The sequence below is a fragment of the Ambystoma mexicanum genome, chromosome 6q (genome assembly GCF_040938575.1).
Source record: "Ambystoma mexicanum isolate Mex_15411 chromosome 6q, UKY_AmexF1_1, whole genome shotgun sequence".
Lineage (NCBI taxonomy): Eukaryota > Metazoa > Chordata > Amphibia > Caudata > Ambystomatidae > Ambystoma > Ambystoma mexicanum.
Genome location: NC_090937.1, coordinates 1165733337 through 1165759216, shown reverse-complemented (window position 1 = coordinate 1165759216; position 25880 = coordinate 1165733337). Strand labels below are relative to the sequence as shown.

Here is a 25880-nt window from a genome sequence, read left to right as displayed (position 1 = left end):
TGTGTGGCTGAGGCGCAATCAAGGTGTGATGGAGCTTGAAGACATCTGATTGGGGAGAAGAGTGGGGGTGAGGGGCATTGTAGAGTGCTAATTTCTTTTGTTCATGGAACTTGGTGCATTTAAAGCTGCAGGTGGAAAATGAGTACACAATAAAACGTGCACACCCACATTCCCTGGAAAGTTCCTTTGCTGGCCTTTGGCAGGAAATGACCTCAGAGCATGCACAGTACCTAGATGTAGACCTTCTCTTTCTTTTCGAACCTGCGTCATCTTTCAATACATAGACACATCGTATTATGCTCACGTAAGCCAGTTTGGCTTGTCGACGCTTATTGCTTTGCGCCCTCCCTCCAAGCAATGCCGGCCCTAGTTGCTGCGGGAACTGTGCGGCAAAAGATGTGTTGGGCCCACTGATTGGTACATGTAGTGATATCAGTGACATCACAGAACATGTATTCACAGAGCGAGTCTTTAATACTGGAGGGGAATCATTCAAAGTTCTATTACAAACAAGCTGCCAGAAGTAAGGCAAGAGACCAACTTTGTGGTGCCAGAATATACAAGGTCACCTATTACGTATGTGGCAGCAGGTGAAGCGGAAAGTGTGAGCCGATTAATCTCTAGTGATTTCTAATTTTGTCAGATAATCCTCAGTGCACTGAGATGATTTGCCTGAGAACACACTCCTTAGTTGAGTAGCGAAGCCTGGATAAGAGACCAGTTGACAACTCCGGCACTGAGCACCTATCTTCTCAGCTCTCAGCTGTAGTTGGTAGGCAATTTGTTTGTGAAGGTTCTTTTTCCATCTTTGTCTTGAGAACAAGCCACCCTTTTCCTGGATTATACTGAGGAATGCAATGCAAAAAAGACGGGATTGTACTGTTTTGCAGTAGTTTCACGATTGCTTATATTTTTTGGGGGTTAAAAATGTGTCCATATTTGGCCAAACTAGCAATATGATTTAAATTCAGAAGTAACAGATGAGGATTATTTTGTCTGTCAAGAAAAATGAATCTCGATTTAGTGCTTTTAGTATTTTCAAAACATAAAGTGAGCTACCTACCTGAAGAATGGCCCCTGCTGGGACCACGTGTGTCTGGATATCAGGGCAGGGAACGGGCCTGTGGCAGGCAAGGAATAGTGCCTCGGCAGCACTGCAGGATTGCCTTATAATCAGTGGAGAAACTTTGCTGAAAATGTTGGGGGTGACATGACCTCTGAAGAAAAGGTGCCCCAGCCAAATGAATGGGGACAAAATAGTGTGCAATGAAATTTGGGGGGGACAAACACCCCCGTCTCCCCCTAAAATTACGCCCATGTTTATAATGCCATCACAACAGCCTGTTTACTTCTTGAGGGAGTGAGGGTAGCCATTTCTCAGCTCTTCAAATGTTCACAAAATCTACACATGTCCACCCACTCTGCTGTTCCAGGACAGCAACCTCTCTTCCCACACCTCTGGGCCTGTCAAATCACCATGACTCCCCCTTTCCTCTCCTCACCCCCATGTTTGCTTTCAACAATAAAATCACTTGAAATGTACACAATATAATAAAGTACTTAGACATATATGTAAATCCTTATAAAATGTCATATAGTAGGCAGAAAGTATGATTGTAGCGCTATTTTCCCCCCATCTTGAATGGAAAATTACAAATGCCAGAATGCAATTCAGGTCAACGCTGAAACTCCTCTATGTAAAAGTTCTTACAAGACTTAAAGGGCCTGATTTACAAAAGTGCTTTACAATGGCGCAATCCAGCTCAAAAACACTTTGTAAACCAGGCCCAAAGACAAAACACAAATAGATAATTTGTGAAAATGTAACCTGAATGTTTTTGCATTTTTTTGACAAAGACATGTTTCATATATGATATGAGGCATAGTGACATGCTACAGAAAAAAACGGACTTTGGTGTGCCATATAAGAACGCATGACAATAGTGTGTGACATGCGAAATGCCTTGGAAGAAACCACAGATTTGGGCAGCAAACTGGTGCTTTGTGTGTGCTTGCAAAATAAAACTGCTGCTTTTGCAGTTCGTTTCACCAAAACGTAAATGTCCAAAACAGTGGTTACGTGAATGAACTTCCAATTTAAGTGTTGATCCAAAAAAAAGCGTGATAAGTGTAATTAGGTATTATGAGGCCTAGGTGGGGGGAAGGGGCATTTGTTTTCAGACCATCACGGGAGGTGGGAGGTGACTGCAAGGCCTTGAAGGGAGACGCAGCAAAATGAAAACCTAATTCCTGAAAGTGTCTATAATACAACCTGTGTTACTCCGTATACAGCTGGTAGCTGATCATTCCAGAGCCCCATGAGCGTGGGGCCCTGGGCTAAGGCACAGGCTGCCCTATGCTAGAGCTAACCCTGCCCTGCCCCCGAGTTCAGCTTGTCCCCCAATATTCATTTATGGAGACGCCCATGCCAATGGCGAGGCTCGAGAAGCCGGTGACTGCGCTTCTAGCCAACTCCAGCAATAGAACGAAATAGTAGAAACTGCACTGAGATGTACCACAGACACCAAAGCTTGCGGTGACGAGAGAGAGAAGACTGCGCAGGAAGCAGACAAAGGCGCACAAACACACACACTCCCCCTTCCTCTTCCTGTGCCCCTACCTGTCTCTGTGGCTTGTGAGCCTTACTCGGCCTGACCGGTATGCGCTTCACACGCGCAGTGTGCAACACCACAAACTCTGTCTCGGCTCATCACGCTGGCGCCCCTTTGTTCCCTCGCAACTCAGTGGCAATCTTCTTTCCCGGTGACCTTATAAATGCGAAATGGTGCTTGAAATATCTGGGGATCTCCACACACGCATCGGAGTCACGCAGCCGGTAAGGAGTACTTTATCGTCATGTTGTTTTTGCCGGCGTCTGATTTTAATCTGCTATTTCGGCTCTTATTTATCGAAAGGAAGGTATCCACTTAGGAAACCATACAGCCACGCGTAGACCTCAGTGGCGACCCTACTACTACTCTCTACGCACTCCTTGCTACTCGCACCCTCTGCAGGTAGCCCGTTTGTTTTTATGGATGGCGAAATATTGCTTCATAACATCTTCCTAGCTGGGCTTGCTCTGTATGAAACCCAGCACGTGCAATGGCCGCTCATTACTTTTCCACCGTTCAGGGTTGAGAGTTACAGGAGGAAAGCATGGCAACTATCGCGATAATAACACGTTTTGTATAGCACTTGATGCCGGATTCCTACCGTTTCAAAGCACTGTAACAGTAGGTGCTATTGGTACCCCACTAAATCACACTCTGTGTACCTGCCTTTGCCAAGTCGACTCTGCTGAGACGTGAAGGACCTGCTGGGGTGTCTGCCAGTAGCCACCGCTTAACTCCTTAGCTATCCTCCCTCCACCAACAGCTGTCAACAATGCACAAAACTCTCATAACCACAATTTGTCGATAATCTTAAACAAAGGTTTTTTGCAGACGGATACAGAAAGCGACGTTTTTGTTATCACGTTCATATAATCTTTCATTTTCAGGATTTGGTCCATTAATACCCTCAGGATTTGATTATTGTATTCTATTGTAATAGTCAATTATATAGTGCCTTTTCCCATTTATATGGCCTCAATGTGCTTTGTGGTAGGCACGCCCTCGGGACTGAAGTCCGGGTATGGGAAAGTTTCAAGAGGCGGCTTAAGATGCGTCTATGCATTTGGCCAGGATTACAACATAGGATGGCTGGCTAGGCTGCGATAAGCTACCCGAGAGGCCAGGTATGTGGATGGGTGCTGAGGGAGGTCACAACAGAGTGCTACTGCAGGAGACTCGATATGTACCCAGCTAGACCGAAATGTGTCATGGGTTGTTGCTGTATTCTAACGGCAGAGGTCTGGAGGCAAGTCTGGTGTTTAAGTGCAAAACGGTTATGTGGCCAGCTAGACCGTATTTGTCGTTGTCGTAGTTGTAACTGCATTCTGAAGTGTGTGAATGGGTAGCCGTTCCTGCAGCAGGTGTCCACTGAAGTGGTGCGTTTATACATACCGTAAGCTCAGATGGAACTTATTTTTGATATTGCTGTGTCATCCGGTCTATCAAAGGAATACATTAGGCGGATGCCCACGTACGTCTCTGGTTTGCACCTGCTTCCCTAATCCTGATGCAGAAGGACTGAAACTGAGACAAATCAGGATATGCCTGGAGCATCTCTGAGATCTTCAGGTGCAAATGCCCTTCTTAATGGCCTCCCACAGATGGGCCATTCATTTAGCGATTTGCTTCAATTGTCGACTTTGGGAACCAGCTATAAGGTCCACATTTTCCTCAATTATGTTATTGGACAATACAATATAAGGTAGCAGGTGCAAATCTGAGATGTTCATGAGCATCTCCAGATTTTCCTCAATTGTGTTCTTGGAGAATATAATATAAGGTAGCAGGTGCAAATCTGAGATGCTCAAAGGCATCTCCAGATTTTCTTCAATTGTGTTTTTGGACAATACAATATAAGGTAGCAGGTGCAAATCTGAGATGCTCAAAGACATCTCCAGATTTTCCTCAATTGTATTTTTGGACAATACAATGTAAGGTAGCAGGTGCAAATCTGAGATGTTCATGAGCATCTCCAGATTTTCCTCAATTGTGTTCTTGGAGAATATAATATTAGGTATCAGGTGCAAATCTGAGATGCTCAAAGGCATCTCCAGATTTTCCTCAATTGTGTTCTTGGAGAATATAATATAAGGTAGCAGGTGCAAATCTGAGATGTTCATGAGCATCTCCAGATTTTCCTCAATTGTGTTCTTGGAGAATATAATATAAGGTAGCAGGTGCAAATCTGAGATGCTCAAAGGCATCTCCATATTTTCCTCAATTGTGTTTTTGGACAATACAATATAAGGTAGCAGGTGCAAGTCTGAGATGCTCAAAGACATCTCCAGATTTTCCTCAATTGTATTTTTGGACAATACAATATAAGGTGCCAGGTGCAAATCTGAGATGTTCATGAGCATCTCTAGATTTTCCTCAATTGGTTTCTTGGAGAATATAATATTAGGTATCAGGTGCAAATCTGAGATGCTCAAAGGCATCTCCAGATTTTCCTCAATTGTGTTCTTGGAGAATATAATATAAGGTAGCAGGTGCAAATCTGAGATGCTCAAAGGCATCTCCAGATATTCCTCAATTGTGTTTTTGGACAATACAATATAAGGTAGCAGGTGCAAATCTGAGATGTTCATGAGCATCTCCAGATTTTCCTCAATTGTGTTCTTGGAGAATGATAATATTAGGTATCAGGTGCAAATCTGAGATGCTCAAGGGCATCTCCAGATTTTCCTCAATTGTGTTCTTGGAGAATACAATTTAAGGTAGCAGGTGCAAATCTGAGATGCTCAAGGGCATCTCCAGATTTTCCTCAATTGTGTCATTGGACAATACAATATAAGGTAGCAGGTGCAAATCTGAGATGTTCATGAGCATCTCCAGATTTTCCTCAATTGTGTTCTTGGAGAATATAATATTAGGTATCAAGTGCAAATCTGAGATGCTCAAAGGCATCTCCAGGTTTTCCTCAATTGTGTTTTTGGACAATACAATATAAGGTAGCAGGTGCAAATCTGAGATGTTCATGAGCATCTCCAGATTTTCCTCAATTGTGTTCTTGGAGAATATAATATTAGGTATCAAGTGCAAATCTGAGATGCTCAAAGGCATCTCCAGGTTTTCCTCAATTGTGTTTTTGGACAATACAATATAAGGTAGCAGGTGCAAATCTGAGATGTTCATGAGCATCTCCAGATTTTCCTCAATTGTGTTCTTGGAGAATATAATATTAGGTATCACGTGCAAATCTGAGATGCTCAAGGGCATCTCCAGATTTTCCTCAATTGTGTTCTTGGAGAATACAATTTAAAGTAGCAGGTGCAAATCTGAGATGTTCATGAGCATCTCCAGATTTTCCTCAATTGTGTTCTTGGAGAATATAATATAAGGTAGCAGGTGCAAATCTGAGATGCTCCAGGGCATCTCCAGATTTTCCTAAGTTGTGTCATTGGACAATACAATATAAGGTAGCAGGTGCAAATCTGAGATGTTCATGAGCATCTCCAGATTTTCATCAATTGTGTTCTTGGAGAATATAATATTAGGTATCAGGTGCAAATCTGAGATGCTCAAAGGCATCTCCAGATATTCCTCAATTGTGTTTTTGGACAATACAATATAAGGTAGCAGGTGCAAATCTGAGATGTTCATGAGCATCTCCAGATTTTCCTCAATTGTGTTCTTGGAGAATGATAATATTAGGTATCAGGTGCAAATCTGAGATGCTCAAGGGCATCTCCAGATTTTCCTCAATTGTGTTCTTGGAGAATACAATTTAAGGTAGCAGGTGCAAATCTGAGATGTTCATGAGCATCTCCAGATTTTCCTCGATTGTGTTCTTGGAGAATATAATATTAGGTATCAGGTGCAAATCTGAGATGCTCAAGGGCATCTCCAGATTTTCCTCAATTGTGTCATTGGACAATACAATATAAGGTAGCAGGTGCAAATCTGAGATGTTCATGAGCATCTCCAGATTTTCCTCAATTGTGTTCTTGGAGAATATAATATAAGTTAGCAGGTGCAAATCTGAGATGCTCAAAGGCATCTCCAGGTTTTCCTCAATTGTGTTTTTGGACAATACAATATAAGGTAGCAGGTGCAAATCTGAGATGTTCATGAGCATCTCCAGATTTTCCTCAATTGTGTTCTTGGAGAATATAATATTAGGTATCAAGTGCAAATCTGAGATGCTCAAAGGCATCTCCAGATTTTTACTCAATTGTGTTCTTGGAGAATACAATTTAAGGTAGCAGGTGCAAATCTGAGATGCTCCAGGGCATCTCCAGATTTTCCTCAGTTGTGTCATTGGACAATACAATATAAGGTAGCAGGTGCAAATCTGAGATGTTCATGAGCATCTCCAGATTTTCCTCAATTGTGTTCTTGGAGAATACAATATAAGGTAGCAGGTGCAAATCTGAGATGTTCATGAGCATCTCCAGATTTTCCTCAATTGTGTTCTTGGAGAATACAATTTAAGGTAGCAGGTGCAAATCTGAAATGCTCCAGGGCATCTCCAGATTTTCCTCAATTGTGTTCTTGGAGAGAATGATATATGGGAGCAGGTGCAAATCTGAGATGGTCAAGGCCTTCTCTAGAATTTCCTCAATTATGTACTTGGCGATAATGATATAAGGGAGCAGGTGCAAATTTGAGATGTTCAAGCGCATCTCCAGATTGAGAGTAAGATATAAGGTAGCAGTTTCAAATATGAGATTCTAACGGGCATTTCCAGATTTTCCTCAATTGTAGGGTTTGAGAATCATGTCTGAGGTAGGAGGTGCAAATGAGAGATGTTAATGGCCATATCCTAATTTGCTTCAATTGTAGCGATTCAGAGTCCGATATAAGGTAGAGTGGGCAAATCTGAGATGCTCGCGGGTATCTACCGATTTGCTTCAATTGTAAAGTTTCAGATTTAGGTTTAAGGTGTACATGGGCATCTCACAATTTGCTTCAGTGGAATTCTTTGAGAATTATCCCTGATTGTTTTACCTGTTCTATTACACAGTTGTCTCACTTACTGTCATACGCTTGTATAGTCCTCCATTTTCTTGGTAAGGCCTACCAGGGGATGTCTGCTGTGTTTTCTCTGCATTGAATTTTAGCCAGCTGTGATCCATTCATCATTAAACGCACCAGTGTCTAACTGTTGCAGAGAATATATGTGCAAAGGATGCCCTGATATGGGTTTAACATCACGTGCAATAGTATCCTCCTTTGTTATTAAATATAATGTAACTTTGTTTAGATGTACAGGTTAATTGGAAGATCAGATAGCACTGATGCGCAGTGCTCTTTCAGAGGGCCGAACCTTCATCAAAGTTTAGACTGGTTATCCATTCAGTTTTACTGCACTGGGAGTTTGTAAAACCTAGGCGCAGATTTCATCTCTGAAAAAGGATCCGGAACAGTTTATTTAGGGGAACATAGATGAGGTCAAGGGATACACCATACATTATAAATACGCACATAGACAGAAAGGCAATCACTTCTTTTTACGCTTGGAAACACATTTCCTTGGGTATATTTGATGCATGAGCCTTCTATTGAGTAATGGCCGCCTCTTGCCGGCCCTATGACACACAGCCACAGCTACTGCCCTTCATCCCTGCAGAACTCTGATGGCGTGTTTCAAAAATCTAGAGAGGCGACCAGGGCACACGTTCTGTCGTTGGATAAACTACCTGTGAGGGACCATTGATGGGCCAGGCTTACTTCTGGCCTAGAATATGGAGCAAAGGCATCAACGCTCTGCTGTGGATCTAGTGCATTACCCCAAATAATCCGGTCAGAGTAGGGGCCAGGACTAAGCTTCAGCTTAAACAGATCTGGTGATGCCAAGTGAGTGGATCTTAATCGACATCCGCCTCGATCGTTGGGTACGCACCGGTCTCTGCTCTGATTGGCCTACGCGTTTGAAAATTACATAAATCAGGTGGTACTATGTTTCTTGACATCTGGACATGCCAGGTTGTTGCCAGCGCTGCTTACCTTTCCGCCTCATCAGCATTTGCGCAAATGGCAATGCACTCTATTAATGTGGGTACTGAATGCGTGCTCTTAAAAGACTTCTCTTTCTTGTGTAATGAGTCATTTTTACACCACATTCGTGCTAAGCATTTATTGTGGGCAAGGAACTATGGCAATGATCAGATTTTTAAAAAATATATATTTAAACCTACCAGAGCCAATTGTGCTGGACGTGAGGGAGCGGTCGGTCCGAGTGCGCGCGTCCTCTTTTCATGGCTGTGTCTGTTCTCCTTTACATGGCGCCAGAATTCTCCAGTCTATGATAAACCCGTTCTTTCATTTTTTTTAAAAGCCTGTTCTACTTTACCACACCCAATGATATTGGTAATTAGTCTATATATTTGCACAACTGTACTAGATTAACCAAAATCCATTTGTTAACAATATGGCCCCGGACTGTTTATTAAATGATTTCTGTTTCCAAGGACAACATTTGGAAATACTTTTGCTGTATTGTGTATCCCTACATTCCTCACTCTCCCGACCTACCCTTTCCATTCTCCCAGTAGATGCTTTACTCTTCTCCCAGTGGATGCTGTACCCTTCTCCCAGTAGATATGTTAGCCTTCTCCCAATCGATTAGTTACCCTTCTCCTGTCAGATGCTTTACTCTTCTGCCAGTAGATGCTTTACTCTTCTCCCAGTAGATACTTTACCCTTCTCCCAGTAGATTTTTTACCCTTCTCCCAATAGGCTTGTTACCCTTCTATATGCTTTACCCTTTTCCCAGTAGATCCGTTACCTTTATCCTAGTAGATTCTTTACCCTTCTCCCAGTAGATGCTTTACAATTTTCCCAGTAGATTTGATACCCTTATCCCAGTAGGTTTGTTGCCCTTCTCCCAGTAGATTTGTTACGCTTATCCCAGTAGGTTTGTTTCCTTCTACCAGTTTCTATTTCCATTTCTATTTCTATGTGTTTGTAACGCGCCGACAGCCCGCAGGCATCAGGGCGCGGAGACATCCTCAGAGGAAAGGTAGCATTATTAAGGGGGTAAGATAAACCAATGTTGGTTCGCGAGGAACAAGTCAGTCATATATATACCCAAGGAGGCCCTGTAGAGTCAGAAAGTTATTGGAAAAGATGTGTTTTCAATAGTTTCCTGAACTTGCTATAATTACCTTCCAGTCTTAAATTCACTGGAAGGCTGTTCCAGGACTTAGCCGCTCTAATCGGGAAAGCTCTGCCACCACCTGCTGCTCGTTTGACCAATGGGACAACCAGGAGGCCTAAGTCGGCTGATCTCAGGTTTCTCCTAGGTGTGTAGGTAGAGAATTTCTCCTTAAAATATTTTGGGGCCTTGCCATGAAGGCATCTATGAACGATCGTCATGGCCTTGAAGAGGACTCGCTCTTCAATTCTGAGCCAATGAAGATCCTTCCTTGCCGCCGATATGTGCTCTCCATATTTGATTTTCTTAACAATGCAAACGGCATCATTTTGCATTACCTGACATCGTTGCAACTCCTTCTTGGTGGCGCCCACTAGCATCGCATTGCCATAGTCCAAACGGGACAGAATAGTCGCTCTTGCGATATTTGCAGCGTTAGCTTCACTTATAAAGGGTCTGATGGCTCTCAACAGTCGCAAGTAAAATGTGTTGTTTTTCTGTAAATAATTTACTTGTGCTTCGGCCCCCACTGATGCTTCTACCAGCATCCCTAATGTTTTAACTTGGGGTAGCACTGGAATTTTGGCTCCTTTTATCATGAACTCCCTATATTGGTCTCCTAATTTGGATCTTACATGCTTAGAACCAAAGATCATGAGCTCGGTCTTGCTGTTATTAAGACACATCCAGTGCTTCTGCATCCAGATGTCAATGATTTTATAGACTTCTTCTATTTTCGCGCAGTCTGTGGTGTAATCTCCCATCATTTCGAAAACCAATTGAGTATCATCGGCGTAGTTAGTGAAAAACACACAGATGCTTTCTAATAAGTCACAGAGACTACGCATATAAATGTTGAAAAGCAGAGGAGACAGGCTGGCTCCCTGTGGTACTCCGAAAATGATGAGAGCTGCATCAGAGAATGTGTCTCCCCAATGAATACGTGCCTTCCTATCACTTAGGAAGGACGCTATCCAAGCCAGTGCTGAAGGAGAGCAGCCTACAATCTTATCTAATGCCACTTGAAGTAGTTGATGGTCCACTAAATCAAATGCTGCGCTGAGATCCAGAAGCATAAGCATCCCTGATTTGCCCTGTTCTATCAGCTCTAACATGTGGGACTGTAGGCCGAGCATAGCTGACTCCGTGCTGTGTGCTGTTCTGAAACCCGATTGCTGTGTGTGTAACATCTCCAAAGTCTCCACATGTTTTTGTAACTGATTCGTGGCGATTTTGTCCAGAATCTTCAGTACAAAATTAGAGTTTGTTATAGGGCGTAGGTTGCTGGGGTCTTTCGGATCCAGGCCTGCCTTTTTAACCAAAGGAGTTATTGTTACTTTTTTAATGTTGTTGGGTATTTTTCCTTCGGAAAATGAGGCGTTAATTATTTTAGTGAGGGTAGGTGCGAAAAGCTCTTTATTGTCCAGGATGACTTTTGTGGGCAGAATGTTCTCCGCACAGGATGTAGGTTTCATCTTGGACAATAGCAGACAGAAATCCTCCTCCGTTATAGCTTTGAACTGAAAGCCTTCTCCGTTGTTCGGTCTAGGTTCTTCCATGGTGCAAGTTTCCATATTAGTGGACTCCCTTGCCTGTATTATATTCGTTCTGGTTTTTAATATTTTAGCAGCAAATGCTTCTTGTACTCTCTCACAATCTTATTTAGAAGGATTGTGTGGTAGTGAGAGTGCCTTAGGTTTTTCGATAGACTTGAGGATTTCAAAAAGTTTGCTTGTAGAGGTAGCAGCTGACTCTATTTCTCTATTATAATAGTTTAGTTTGGCTTCTTTGACTGCCTTTCTATACTCTAGGTCCTTGCGTTTCCAGTAATTTCTATTCTCTTGTGATTGGTTTCGAAACCAAACTCTTTCTTTGGCGCTTTTTTCTTGTTTCAGTGTATTAATTTCGTCATTGTACCATTTGCATTGGTTGTTGTTTTTCCTAACAGACTTGTTTTTTAATGGAGCATGCTTATCTACTAATTTTTCCAGACCAGAATTGTATTTTGCTAGCATAGTCTCACAGCTATCATTTTCCACAAAAGATTCTAGGACTTGCTGTAAGCATGGTTTCAGGAGTGCTGGCCCTAGGTTTTTAAAAGTTCTACTCTGGATTACTATGTGTGGGCTTTCCTATCTTTTGGGGGGTGGTTCTAGTGTTATTTCGAAGGTAACCAGACTGTGATCGGACCAAATACACGGCTCAATAGTGACGTGTTCTGATTGTACATTGTTTGTGCAAACCCAGTCCAACTGGTTCCCTTGGGGTGTGGTCGGGTCATTGTTAATAATGTAAAAACCCATGTTATTCAAGGACTTTTCAAATGCCAATGCCTCTTTATCTGCCGGATCCCCCCTCCACCTATTCATATCACCTACTAATATGGTGGCGGAGTTTACCGAGGTTAACTTGCTGATTTGACTGGCCACCTCGTTATCGAAATCTGAGGATAGCGCAGGGGGTCTGTAGACCACAATAATATTCAAACACTTGTTGGGTGTATGAGTCAGTTTTAATTGATTTGACTCACAGCCCGTACATTCAAAACTAGCTTTAAAGAAATGCAAGGTTTCTTTTGCTATGACTGCCACTCCACCGCCCAGACCCTTGTCTCTATTTTTATTATACATAATGTATCCCTCTGGAACGGCGATTGAATCTACAGGGCCAATAGGCTCCTTCAGCCAGGTTTCTGTTATACAAATTATATCCAAATATGTAAATGTGTTACTCTTTTCCCACTAGATGTGTTACCCTTCTACCAGTAGATTTGTTACCCTTATCCAAGTAGTTTTGTTTCCTTCTACCCGTAGATTTGTTACCCCTTTCCAACTAGATGTTAGCCTTCTCCCAGTAGATGTGTTACCCTTCTCCCAGTAGATTTGTTACCCTTCTCCCAGTAGCTGCTTTACCCATTTCCGAGTATATTTGTTTCCCTTATCCCAGTAGGTTTGTTGCCCTTCTCCCAGTAGATGTGTTACCCTTATCCCAGTAGAATTTATACCCTCCCCCAGTAGATTTGTTACCCTTATCCCAGTAGGTTTGTATTCTTCTCCCCACAGCTGTGTTACTCTTTTCCAACTAGATGTTACCCTTATCCCAGTAGATTTGTTACCCTTATTCAAGTAGTTTTGTTTCCTTCTACCCGTCGATTTGTTGTTATCCTTTTGGCACTAGATGTTACCCTTCTCCCTGTAGATGTTTTACCCTTCTTCCAGTAGATTGTTTACTCTTCTTCCAGTAAGTGTGTTACCCTTATCTCAGTAGGTATGTTACCACTCTCCCAGTAGATTTGTTACCCATCTCCCAGTAGATTTGTTACCCTTCTCCTAGTAGATTTGTTACCCTTCTCCCAGTGGATATGTAACCCTTTTCCCACTAGATATGTAACCCTTTTCCCCACTAGATTTGTTACCCTTCTCCCAGTTGATTTGTTACCCTTCTCCCAGTTTATTTGTTACCCTTTCTCACTAGATGTGTTACCCTTATTCCAGTACATTTGTTACCCTTTCTCACTAGATGTGTTACCCTTATTCCAGTAGATTTGTTACCCTTCTCCCAGTAGATTTGTTACCCTTCTCCCAGTAGATTTTTTACCCTTCTCCCAGTTGATTTGTTACCCTTCTCCCAGTGGATATGTAACCCTTTTCCCACTAGATATGTAACCCTTTTCCCCACTAGATTTGTTACCCTTCTCCCAGTTGATTTGTTACCCTTCTCCTAGTTGATTTGTTACCCTTTCTCACTAGATGTGTTACCCTTCTCCCAGTAGATTTGTTACCCTTCTCCCAGTAGATTTGTTACCCTTCTCCAAGTGGATATGTAACCCTTTTCCCACTAGCTATGTAACCCTTTTCCCACTAGATTTGTAACCCTTTTCCCACTAGATTTGTTACCTTTCTCCCAGTAGATATGTTGCCCTTTCTCACTAGATGTGTTACCCTTACTCCAGTAGATTTGTTACCCTTCTCCCAGTTGATTTGTTACCCTTCTCCCGGTACATATGTTGCCCTTTCTCACTAGATGTGTTACCCTTATTCCAGTAGATTTGTTGCCCTTCTCCCAGTAGATTTGTTACTCTACACATTCTATGAAATTAGAACAGGCACTGATCACACATTCATAGAAATAATTGAACACACTTCAGAATTTTGAACAGCCTTTCCCTCAAAGGAGAAACACATTATTTGGTTTGGTCGAGCAGAATAATACACAAGTAACGGATAGCTAACAAAAAGGAATATATTTTTGGCACAATTTTAAAGTGACCGTGAACGCAGAGCATAGGTGACTTAAGTTTCATCAAATAATGTCATAAGAAAAATATTCCAAGATATCCGCTATAGGCAGGAATATTGGGAATACATGTAAACGGTGACTAAGAAGAAGTAGAAATGTAGAGCGATAGAAGCAAGCGTGAGGGTAGAGAGGCAAACGAAAAGCACATTTGTCTAGGCCTGGCTACATTTGGCATTACTCTGTGACATGCAAGGCCATTAGCACAACTCTGCAAGCTACCGTACAAAAATACTCGCCATACTAGATGGCAAAGCACTCTGAAAGGTAAGTATGTCAAGCCCCCCGGAAACCCTACAATTCCCAAAGCAACTAAAGTCTTCAGCAATCCTTCTCTGGATCTCCCAGCCCAGACTGGAGCTTGACGCAGGCCTGGTCTGCTCGACGGAAGAGCTCAAAGCGTATCCCTCCAGCAACTTCCTCACTGACTAATCATTCCGAAGGCCACCTATTCTAAAGGTTGAAATGTACAAGACCTAGTGCCTGCCGGATCGCATGTTTTATTTTTTGTGAAAATGTTTTTTTTTTAGCTTCCTTCAATTTTGACCCCATTACGGTATCAAAAAAGAAATGAGCCACAGTCATATGTGACCGAGGAAGTGTTCCATCTTGACACACTATGAACACATGATGGTGATGGGGCTTTGACCAATGTGCACAACAATGGTATAGTTTCTTCAAGAAAATTGAACTATTGGCTGAATAAAGCCTGAAGAATATAAATAAACATTCTGTGTGGAGCACAAGTTAAACCATTTACTTCAGGGCGTGTGCTGCTGTGTACTATTTGTAGAATGTTCCACAGTTTTTTTGGGCACACCCCCCCAACATCACTAGAAAACTGAGCATGGCTCCCTACATTTAATTTTAGGATTGAATATTGTAAACCTGAGTTATGAAAGCCTTGGCTATTGGTACGGCGCCTCATTTACCCCTTGATGACGTGCCTTACCCTTTTAGGAGCACCCACAGATTTCCATGCAACCCCTCCCCCGCAACTCCCTTACCCCCGCCTCACATGTTACAGATATGGGTAGCTTAGGTTGACTACACAGTATTCTTGGATGCCAGTTTAGTATAAAACCATTGTGTGACGATATTACAGCATCGCTTCATGGTATCGCTGTTCGGCGAAGCATGGCGGTCCAATTTGTAACATGAGTCTGTGTAAGTGATCAGTGTCTTTTTTTGGTAAAGGTACAGGACACTAGTGCAGACACACACCTCGAGGGCCCCCTTCGAGAGCTTATTATTTGTACCTCCTTTATTTTTGCACTTCTCTGTTTTTTTCACGATCAACGTCTCATTGGACGAATGAAACACCTTCTACTGCAATTGGTTGTAACTGTGATCTTGCCAACATGACTATGTGAGAAGTGAGAAGCCTGATCTCCTTTACATGACATTGTCTTCATTCACAAAATACCTCTAACACAAATAAAGACCAGAAAAATAGTGCCTACAAAATAGTGTGTCGTTATATCCACCTGCATCTAAATGCACCACACACAAAACATGTGTTGGCCTCCATTATCCTGTAATATTAAAAATAAGTACAAATGGTCGTGGTATACAAATTAATCAAAATGTATTTTTAAAAAGCAATTTTTACTGCTCAGGATATCAGTTAATGAAGAAGAGATTTGTGATTTGGGAAAAAATGTTTTTAGTCAAACTACAGACTGTGACATTAACTAAATCCAGCATCCATCGCAAAAGGAGAAGTTCACTGCTGGGGGGAGAAGACCCTCTGGTTGGGGGACAGTTGGAGCACATTCACCGGGGCCAATGAGAGATGGAAGTGTGATATAAGTCATTGGTACGCCGTACCACTAGTTCGTTTGCTTTTTACAGAGCGTACCTTTAGTTCAAAGGCTCCAGAACTGCGTCCTTGACGCTTTATCTTTCTCCTGAGCCAAATATAGAATCGGCTCAGGCCGGACATTCAAGCACTGCCACTTCCCCCGAGTCACAGCATTGCAGACACACACAGCGATAGTGGCGCTCAGGTAATATAGAATCGGCTCAGGCCGGACATTCAAGCACTGCCACTTCCCCCGAGTCACAGCATTGCAGACACACACAGCGATAGTGGCGCTCAGGTAATATAGAATCGGCTCAGGCCGGACATTCAAGCACTGCCACTTCCCCCGAGTCACAGCATTGCAGGCACACACAGTGATAGTGGCTCTGCAGGTCATTAAGGCGCTCAGGTTGCAAACAGATTTCTTTTATCAGCAGCAGAGCCTTTCATGTGCATGATGGACATTTCCAACTCAAAGAGCTCCCGATGCACCGCAAATCTGTGATCGTTAAAGTGAGCCACACAAAGCGCCCATTTAAAGATTTGTTTATATCCATGAGGACGACTATCTTGACATGCAAAAAAATAAAGTTGCTTTGAGTCACTAATCAAATGTTTTCAACGTCATACATAACAACGAGCTGGACGTTTGTGACCAAGAATCTGCATATCCATCTTTGTTTATTACACATCTTTTATTACACGTCTGAAAGTAGACTGAGGTTCACTCGCTTTTTCAGGTTGGCATTATCTTGCAGTCTGGGGCTCATAGTTTACCATTTAGGATGTGAAAATTAAAGCCACAATGATGATCTTTAGTTAGGCTTAACATGTTGCTATAGGCATTTACATGTTGTCATGTGTCTTTATTATGCAATTTGTGATTTTTTGTAAGCAAACTCTATAACACATTATTACTAGAGACCTTGAAATCCAACTATTCGAGCCAAGGTTTGTGAGTCAGTTCAACCCTTCCCCTTCTGCCCCCCCCCACACCGGTACCCCCGCCCCCTCATCCCCACCATCTGCCCAACCATCCCACTCCCTCCTTTTTGGAGGCGGCAGCCAGAGTACCTCTAGTTCCCTTTTTCTACTTCCACCACTGCTGTCAATCACTGCTACCTCCTTACATCACTCCATCTGCCATAAAATAAAATATTTAAGGTCCTATGTTCATGACCCACACCTTAACCCTCTGTCGGCGCCCATTTCAGTTCAAATTTACCTGCAGCCTAGGTTGGACTGGTGTATAAAATTGCCTCATGCGCAGATAAAAAAGTGGCCCACCGTCCCAAATGGCAATGTGTTCCTTTTCCAGCAGACTCTTTGAATACTATGTACAGGGGAGGTGTTTGGCAAAATGTCTTGCAAATTGTGCATTTTAAAGACTGGGTCTGATTTACAAAAGCGTTTTACAATGGCACAATCCCATTGAAGAACACTTTTTGTTCAGTAACGCTGATTAAAACTGCTAGCTACAGTTAAATCACACACCAAGCTGGCCCAATTTGGCCAAAACACGGGCACACTTTCACCCCAAAAACGGGCCCACGCTAGCGTGCTGGGGCTGCAATATTGGCATTGCCCAGTAGGCCAGTCTAAGTTTGCCTCTTTTTCCAGGGAATCTGTCTAGCATAAAACAGCAGATGACTTTATAAAATCACCAGAGCACTTCCTTTTTGAAAGACGACTAATCTTTGATTAAATAACAGGATTTCTACACTGTTCCCCTACCTACAGGAATCATTTTTTTGGGACTGATTTACAAACCTCTTTAAACATGAGTAAGTCCCATTGAAAACATTTTTGTAAATCAGGCCCATTGCAATGTAATACCGGATCCAATTTTTAAATGACACATTTCCAAATTCAGTCTGGCCCGCCTCCACGCGCCCCATGTGTGAGTGCCTACATAGCACGTTTGCGTAACTAAAGCACTGCTTAGTGCTGGGCTGCAGATGTAAACACACTGATTTAAGTCACAGTGTTGTATATTTTAAAGGCTTGTTTTGAATTTTGAGGATGGGAGGGGGGTGTCTACACCTGCCATGTCTTGCAGTGAGTGCGTGGTGTAGGACGTAGTGTGTTCTTTATGCACACACATTCAAATGAATATTCATTGAAAAAAAGAAATTAACGTTTTCAAGAAGACTTAAGGTTACAATCAACTCTGTCAAGAACAATTGTGCCGAAACGAGGAGCAGTACCATTACAAATAACGAAAGTTTGATTAAAACTATGTCGCGATATGCCGATAAGATAGCAATGGCCCTAACACTCCCGCCAGAATGTGTTCTCGCACAGAGTATTCTAGAAATCGTGCTCTGGCAGTAACGGCGCTAGTGTGCGCAGTATTCCTGACAGAATGAAGGCCGTTTCCGAGCTCTTCAGTCACAGGGGAGTTGTAGTGTCGTTTGTAATGATCATAGCGCCCTTTCAAACTGTTTTATTTTCAGTCATAAATAATAATTACGCTTGTTCCCACAGTTGCCGTGGCTTCTTCGCGCTCTAGATAATAGGCGTTAACATGAACCAATGTAATGATATTCAATGTAATAACTTTGGAAAGATAAACGCTTGAGGGACAGGCGTCACCCAATCCGAGACTGGGTTGGCTGGTTTAGGGGCAGACTTGGTGAAAGTTGGGAAAGTTGCAAAGCTGACCTCTTTGGCAGACCTTCAGAGTACTCCCTTCCGGAGTGTAGTGCGTTATGGGACAGGCACACTTGAGGTCATAGCTCCATTTTCTATCAATAAACTTAGTAAGCACTACATCTCCCATAATGCACTGCACCAAAGGCTGGAAACTCTGAAACAGAAGCCTAACTCTGCATTTTGTTAAACCTCCTGATGCTGTTATACTGGATAAGATTATTCCAGAGACCTCATCTTCTGAGATAAACTATGCTGGGCCACTGGAAAACCTGGAAGCGACACGACACGGATGCCGTGAAGTCTTTTAGAATGTTCCTTATGCTATCATACAGTTTCTGGCTTCATGGTGTCCATCATCGCAGTGCATCTTGGGCAATGCAGACTCTGACTGTTCCCCCTGTAAGCTGCAGGATACCCGGGTGCTTATATTTAGGCTGGCAACACCAGCTCCCTCCTAGCATAGGGTTTCGTTTTGGCTCATGGGTAATGCTTTAGTGCCACCTAGTTTGAGCCATATAGCGCTGCAAGGTGTCTAGAAGGGATGGCATTGGTGGTCTCGGTGCGTAAGCCACACCCACTCCACAGTCCTAGCAGCCACACACATTCCAACAGGGGTTTATTTATTGTTATTTTGTGAGGGTAGGTCGGATTTTGATTCTGTTTGCTGCCTCATGTCCCTGACTACCGGCTGCTTCTTTCTATTCACTCAGAATTCGATTATTTGTGGGTTGAGGGAACATTGCAGGGGGAAACCTTAACTTGGGTGCTAACTATCCTAATTCAAAAAGGGCTCCTATTCACTTGTGCTTTGGATATGTCCTTGTAGAAGGTTAACCAAGTGTAGTTCAGTAGTTTTTATTGTAATTATCACCCCATTGGTGATTGCTGCCCAATATTAAAATGTGTGCGATTTTTATGAATTTTTAAATAAATAAATATTGTATTTTCACCAACTGGCCTGGGTCATGGTCCATTGTGACCCGGGGTATTTGTACAAGGGTGCGTGAGACGGATCGGGTATCAGCTCAAATGGAATTAATTGAAATGAAAGAAAAAGCATTCCTATTGAGCGCCACATCCCAGGATTAGATCAAGTGTCCTGGTCCGGTGTGTGACGCCCGTTTGGAATCCTTAAATTCCTCAGATCTTGATTATGCCATGTCTGAGCCGTAGAAGCTCCCCCAATATGATTACTCAATCTTAATGGGGGGATACTGCCAACTGCACTGAATAAACAGCGAGTATAGCAGGTGAGAGTCATCTTTAGGAAATACGTCGTTATGTCCGACAAAGGCACCGAAAACGGTACAATAGCAGTAGGAGTAAATTTACTAAGACTGCGCTCAGGCACCGAATCCTCAGGTGAATATGAGCGAGGCTGGAAATCCGGGATTGGTAAAGCGAAAGTGTACCGAGAAATGGTCTGAGCACGAGCAGGGTTTCATCTCCTGTATGTTCACCAAGCCCGAAGAGGATAGCTAATCCAGGATATGGGTAGGTTCCTTAATAGCCTGCTTGAACCCCAGTCCTTCTCAAGATTGATTACCGAAAAGGCTGCGCAATCCTGCAGGTCGTTAACTTTCAAGTTGAATTCTCCCAGACGAATGCATTTGCAATCTGATTTCAGAAAAGGATTGACAGAGAGCTATCATTTCTTCTTCGAATATTGGCAAAGCTTGAGGTGGGTCTGTGAAGTATAATAAAATTAAAGGTCATGTATGGGTGAGCCAGCAACTTTATTGCCAGCAATTCTGTCCTCTGTGGGCTTACTACCTCGACTTGATGGATTTTCAACCATGACCTGAAAATAATGGCAAAACATCGAGATCACCATCTATAGTGAAATCTGCTACTTCAATAGCATGTTTAGTTAGAGTACGAGTATCTAGCTAGGCACATTTCAGGCTCTTCTGAAATGGAGACGTATAAACGTCATAATAGCTCTTACTAACAGTGCTCAAAGTGTCAACATTTTGCACAGAAAGGCCCCAGTGTTGGAGAACTCTGTTGAAGGGACATATGCCTTGACAGTGCTACTAGCAGCACCATCTAAATACAGTGCAGAGTGGTTGCATGTCTTTTCATTGAAAAATGTTTTATCGAAAAATGTTTTTCATTGAAAAATGTTTAATTGAATGTATTTTAACGACACTTCATCGAAATTATGTATATCGAATTTACTAAATTTCCTTTTTTTTAATTGGGCCCCCCAAACTACTGTTCTTTAAAACACCCCAAACATTCCCAAATTCATATATATTTTTTAATGGGGTGTCCCCGCCTAAACCCTGTTTTCCAAATTTAACCCTTTACCCCACCCAAACATACACACATATATTTTAGATAAGGAAAAAATTCAATGAAATTTTTTTTCGATGAAAATGTTTTTCAATTAAACATTTTTGATGAAACATCTTTCACTGAAACATTTTTCGATGAGAAGACTAAACCGTGCAGAGTCTGTCTCACTTACATTGCTGAATGAGTTAGAGGGTCCAGAATTAACCACACTATGATTCACTCAATTCCACTGTATTATCAGAAGTATTAATTAAAGTAGGTAGAGATAATATAGGAGAGTTAATGATACGGTCATCCATTGAAGATATGTTGCCATGGCTTTCTAGCAAAGGGGATAATGGCATGTCCAAATCTCTATCTAGAATTCTTTTCCAGCCCACCCTCTGGACAGCAAACAACTGTTCCATGTTCTTAGGATTATGCGACAGTGTCAAAATAGAAAATATACAACAATGGGCCTCATTACACGGTAGGCGCTAAAGGATTACCGGCACCGGTAAGGTCACCAGTGCCGGTAATCCCTTAGCGCCTTGCTACGAGGTCCCTCAGCGGGTCCCGTCCTTAACGCCTGGTCTGACCAGGCGTTAAGGACGGGACCCGCTGAGGGACTTCAGAGCTAATAACGGTACCGCAAATTGTGGTACCGTTATTAGCTCCTTCCCCATTCCCATTGAGCCCTATGGGGGCTCAAGTGGGAATGGCGAATCGTATTTGGAATGGGGACTTACCGGGTCCTCTGGGGTCGGAATGACCCGGTAAATCCCCATACCGCCTACCCGGACCCGGTATGCGGTAAGGGAGTAGCCATGCCGCTAATAGCGGCATGGTTACCTCCTACCGTGTAATGAGGCCCAATGTATCTACGCACCCTGCAGCACAAGCATCCCGACCGACGCATCATCAAAAACCAACGGGTGGCACCTTGATGTTCTGCTACAGCAGGTCAGCAATGGACTAAAAGCCCAAATGTAAGATGAGAAAGTAGGTTCTTGAAAGACACGCAGATCAGAGAATGGAAAAATCAGGCCTGAATTCTCAGCTTTTTCCATAACCCGACTGACTTTCCTGCTTAAAATACTGGTGCAAGAGCGCGGCTGAGAGCTAAAGCTCTGTCCTAAAAGGCCAGACCCAGTAACTTCCCTAGAATCCCAAAATGAACAGTTATCCCCCAAAACACTTCCTCATCTCACCCCATCCCCAAACAAAACATGAGGCTTGTTGCCTTGTCCGACCCAGATTTGTGCTCTGCCCTAACTCACACCACGCACTGACACCTGCAATTGCACAAGGACACACTCACACCCCATACACATATGGCGGCGCTAGCTCAATTGAAAACTAGCCATGGCCTTTGCATTTCGGCTAGAAATTGGTCCCTAGCTCGAGGGTTAAGCGTTTGTACTCCATTTTAGGTTATAGCCCAAACTGCAATCCAGTCACAAAATCTTGAGTTCACCCATGGATTAACGTTTGCACTGAATCCTTGGACTATGGGGAAAACTCTTGGGAAAAAGCTTTGTCAATTGCTAAGCAGTCCCAGCCTTTGCACAAGAGATTTGGCTATAGTTGGCTATTGTGCCATATGCCTGTGCATAGGCTTAGGCTAGCACCACCTAAACTCGGACAAACGCAAGAGGTAGGCCAGTAATGATTTTCCTGTCACCATAAGTGGCTTTGGTGTGGTTTGGTAGGCAAGTCATTTCTCTAACTGAAAGCCACACAGGCACAGACACTCAAAGAAACATACCCTTAGACTCAATAAGCCACTCATTTATTTTCACGTGTTTACGTGCACTAACGCATGCTAAAACTCACTTTCACTTTCACTAACTCCCATGCACTCTATTGAGTGCGGTGAGTGGATGAATGAGTGAGATGAGTTGTCAATGATTGAAGTGAGTAGGGCGAGTGAGGTGAGCGAGTGATTTGACACCCACTCAAGTGAGTCATTTTAAGACAGTGAGCATGTGAATGCATTTATTTTGTGGATCATAAAACTGTAAACTCAGCCTTAAAGGCTTCATGGCACTAGCAACACAAAAGAATGACCGGCACAGCTCTAAGCAGGAAACACCCTGGGCTTAAGGCATGGAGGGCGTTCCAAATAGACCCTGCTGGAACAGGGGGTCCTGGCATCCCAACAAGCTGTTGTTTTTGCCGGGAGAAAGACATGGGCCCTCATTACAACCCCGGCTCTAAACCATGGCACTATTAGCACCATGGTTGGTGCCAGTGTTGGAGCGAGTCCGCCATGGTGGAATGGGGAAATACCGCCCCATTCCAAGGTTGGCGGGGCGGTATTTCCCCATTTCACCATGGCCCTTCCCCATTCCCATTTTCGCCCCATAGGGCTCAATGGAACTGGGGAAGGCGCTAAGTACGGTACCGCAAATTGCGGTACCGTAATTAGCACCGAGGTCCCTTTGCGGCACCCTACTTTAACGGCTGGTAAAACCAGCCATTAAGGTCGGGTCCCGCAAAGGGACCTCGTAATCAGGCGTTAAGCGTTTAACGGCGCCGACACCTTTTACTGCGCCTTTAAACCCTTAACGCCAGGGTCGTAATGACCCCCATGCACTCTTGCGTGGTAGAAGCGCAAGACTATGGACGGAGATTACCATATGGGTGTGTACGTGCACTGGGACCAGTCCAAGAACAAACACACCACTGCAGGTTTGTATTTGCTTGAAACAATGAACTCACTCAGAAAGAAAAGAAACGCTTTATACACTGCATTTTATTTAGCAATCAGTAGATATAATGGAAAAAAATCACTACAAACTGCACAGGAAAGTATGCTGACAAATGGGTGAATGCAAGTTATAAGGAGTACAGTAGAGGTATACAATTCCCAATTGCGCCAATCCAAGTCAAAGTATTCAACTTTTGTCGCTGAGAATCATGATAGAAATTACCACACTCGGTGAAAAAATGTTTGTGAGTATATTTTATTTCACAAGGTATTTGTATTTTCTCACAAGGTATTTGCATTTTCTCACAAGGTATTTTTATTCTCTCTACACGTGTTTCGCCCTTAACAATCAAAAGGGATCCTTAGGAGAGTTTCAATTGTAATGTTCTGATTGGGTGTTTGAGCATAGGCGATTTTAGAATTTACTGTCCTTATAAAAAAAGAGATTTTGGAGTCCAAAGGCTGGAAGAAGGATGCAATTGTCCTCTCCTTGGCGCATCCAATGTTGCACAAGTTATAATGAGCACAGTCCTTACGTTCCTTGGGTATTGGGCTGTGCCAGGGACACCCTTCAAGTAGACACCGGTCTGTGCTGGATCTATGCCGCCCCCTCAAGCCTGCGCCCAGCGAGACACAGCAAACAGGAACAGCTGCTTAGTGGCCTTTTGGTTGCAGAAAGCTCTGCATGTGCATGGTGCTAGCTCACTAGATGAACCCCCCCGCCCTCATGTGGGTGCCATGCTTTCATGGGGTGCATCTGCCAATGAAACGTTACACAACCCTTCTACAAGCCTCAGCAACTTGTTTTCTATGGGAAAGTACTGGAAGGCACCTGGTGTCTAACTTACTCTTCCCCCTCCATGGGAAGCACCTCTGTAATGATGTTCTAATCAGCAACCCAGGTCCTTCTGAGCCTTTGGTGCAGATGCATACCTGTTTACATAAAATGGAACCGAAAGCTGCAACTCAGGCAGGCGTGGGCCTGTGCGCGGTTCTGCCATTCCACGGCATCCCACAAAAAGCGATCAGTACCATGAAGATCTCTGCGTGTTCTCCAGAGAGCCAATGTAGGGTTCATAAGGCGTGGTGGCAGCAGCTCAAACGTTCCTAATCTCTGTAGGACTCACTGCAGGCCAGCAATGTCTGATAGCCAGGAATACTATGCTGAAGTAATCAAGCTGACTAGAATGCAGGCCTTTTAACATTACTGCTTGCACAGTAGTTATGGCTGCAGAAGAGTGGCATTATAGCATGCAGCATTTCTGAAATAGTTTTATTTTTGCGTTTTAATGCAACGTTGTAACCTGTACCATATCCACCTCTGTACCTGTAACCAATGAGTCAAACTCTGTGGGCGGCATTCGTGTAACTCTACTCAAACCTTGCAATCTTGTGAAGCCCTTACCGCTAAACTCGCTATAAATAACACCCAATCCCTCACCATTCACCTAATTTACAGACCACCGGGCCCGCTTGGGACCTTTGAGGGGGATCTGCACAGTCTACTAACCAATAATGTTAAAACTACCTCACAATTGCTGGTACTAGGCGACTTTAACCTAGGATTTAATGACCAAGCGGACACACACGCTTCAACCATAGCTAACACTAAACACTCATTAGGACTATCCCAAAATGTTAACAATCCCACCCATCTGAAGGGTAGAATATTAGATTGGATCGCCGACTCCAATTGCACAGCTGTTATCTCTTCCATTTCACCACTACCCTGGACTGACCATTCACTGGTGTCCTTTAATCTTCTAACCACCAGACCAGATTCCTTAGCCCCACCTACGGCAACATCATGCCCAACCAGAAATAAGAAGAACATGACAGTGGACAACATCATTCCTGCTATCCTCCCAACATTAAATGTACTACCAGACAATCTAGACCCTAGTGTACTAGTCCATGAATGCAATAAAATCATGCTTGCTACTATGGACAAAATCGCCCCACTTAAATTACGAACAAGTAAACCCAAAGCCCATTTAAACAAATGGTTCATGCCTGAACTCAAGGCCTTGCGCCTAACAAAGAGAAAATGTGAATCTGCCTGGAAACTATGCCCAACTGATGAGAATAAGGCTAACTTAACCTCTATCTCTCGCCATTACAACAATGAAGTTTGCATGGCAAAGCGGAACTCCTACAATGATCGCATTGCCAAATCCAATTGGAGTATGAAGGAACTTTTCTCCATACTGAAAGAACTCGAGTCACCTATTGCCACACCAGACACTTGAACCAAGGATCAGACCTGGTGTGCAGATATCCAACACGCACTAGCAAACAAAATAAACACCCTCCAAAATAAAATCCAACAAAAAAAAGACTCTCTAAACCTGCCTAATCCGCCCAAGTCACCGCCTAATGTTATCCTCAACACTCAGACAAACAAATTCTCCTTCACCAAAA

The 25880-nt window shown here is 43.2% G+C and overlaps 1 protein-coding gene across 2 annotated transcripts in view; it reads left to right on the top strand.

The window, feature by feature from the left end:
• The first annotated feature begins 2605 nt into the window (after positions 1–2605).
• The window catches only part of RHOH (ras homolog family member H), a 145774-nt gene continuing 122499 nt past the window's right edge, over positions 2606–25880 (top strand). For both annotated transcript variants that reach the window (XM_069631770.1, XM_069631769.1), the window contains exon 1: positions 2606–2836. The gene's annotated coding sequence lies outside the window, so the exon portion shown is untranslated. The remainder of the gene's footprint in view (positions 2837–25880) is intronic.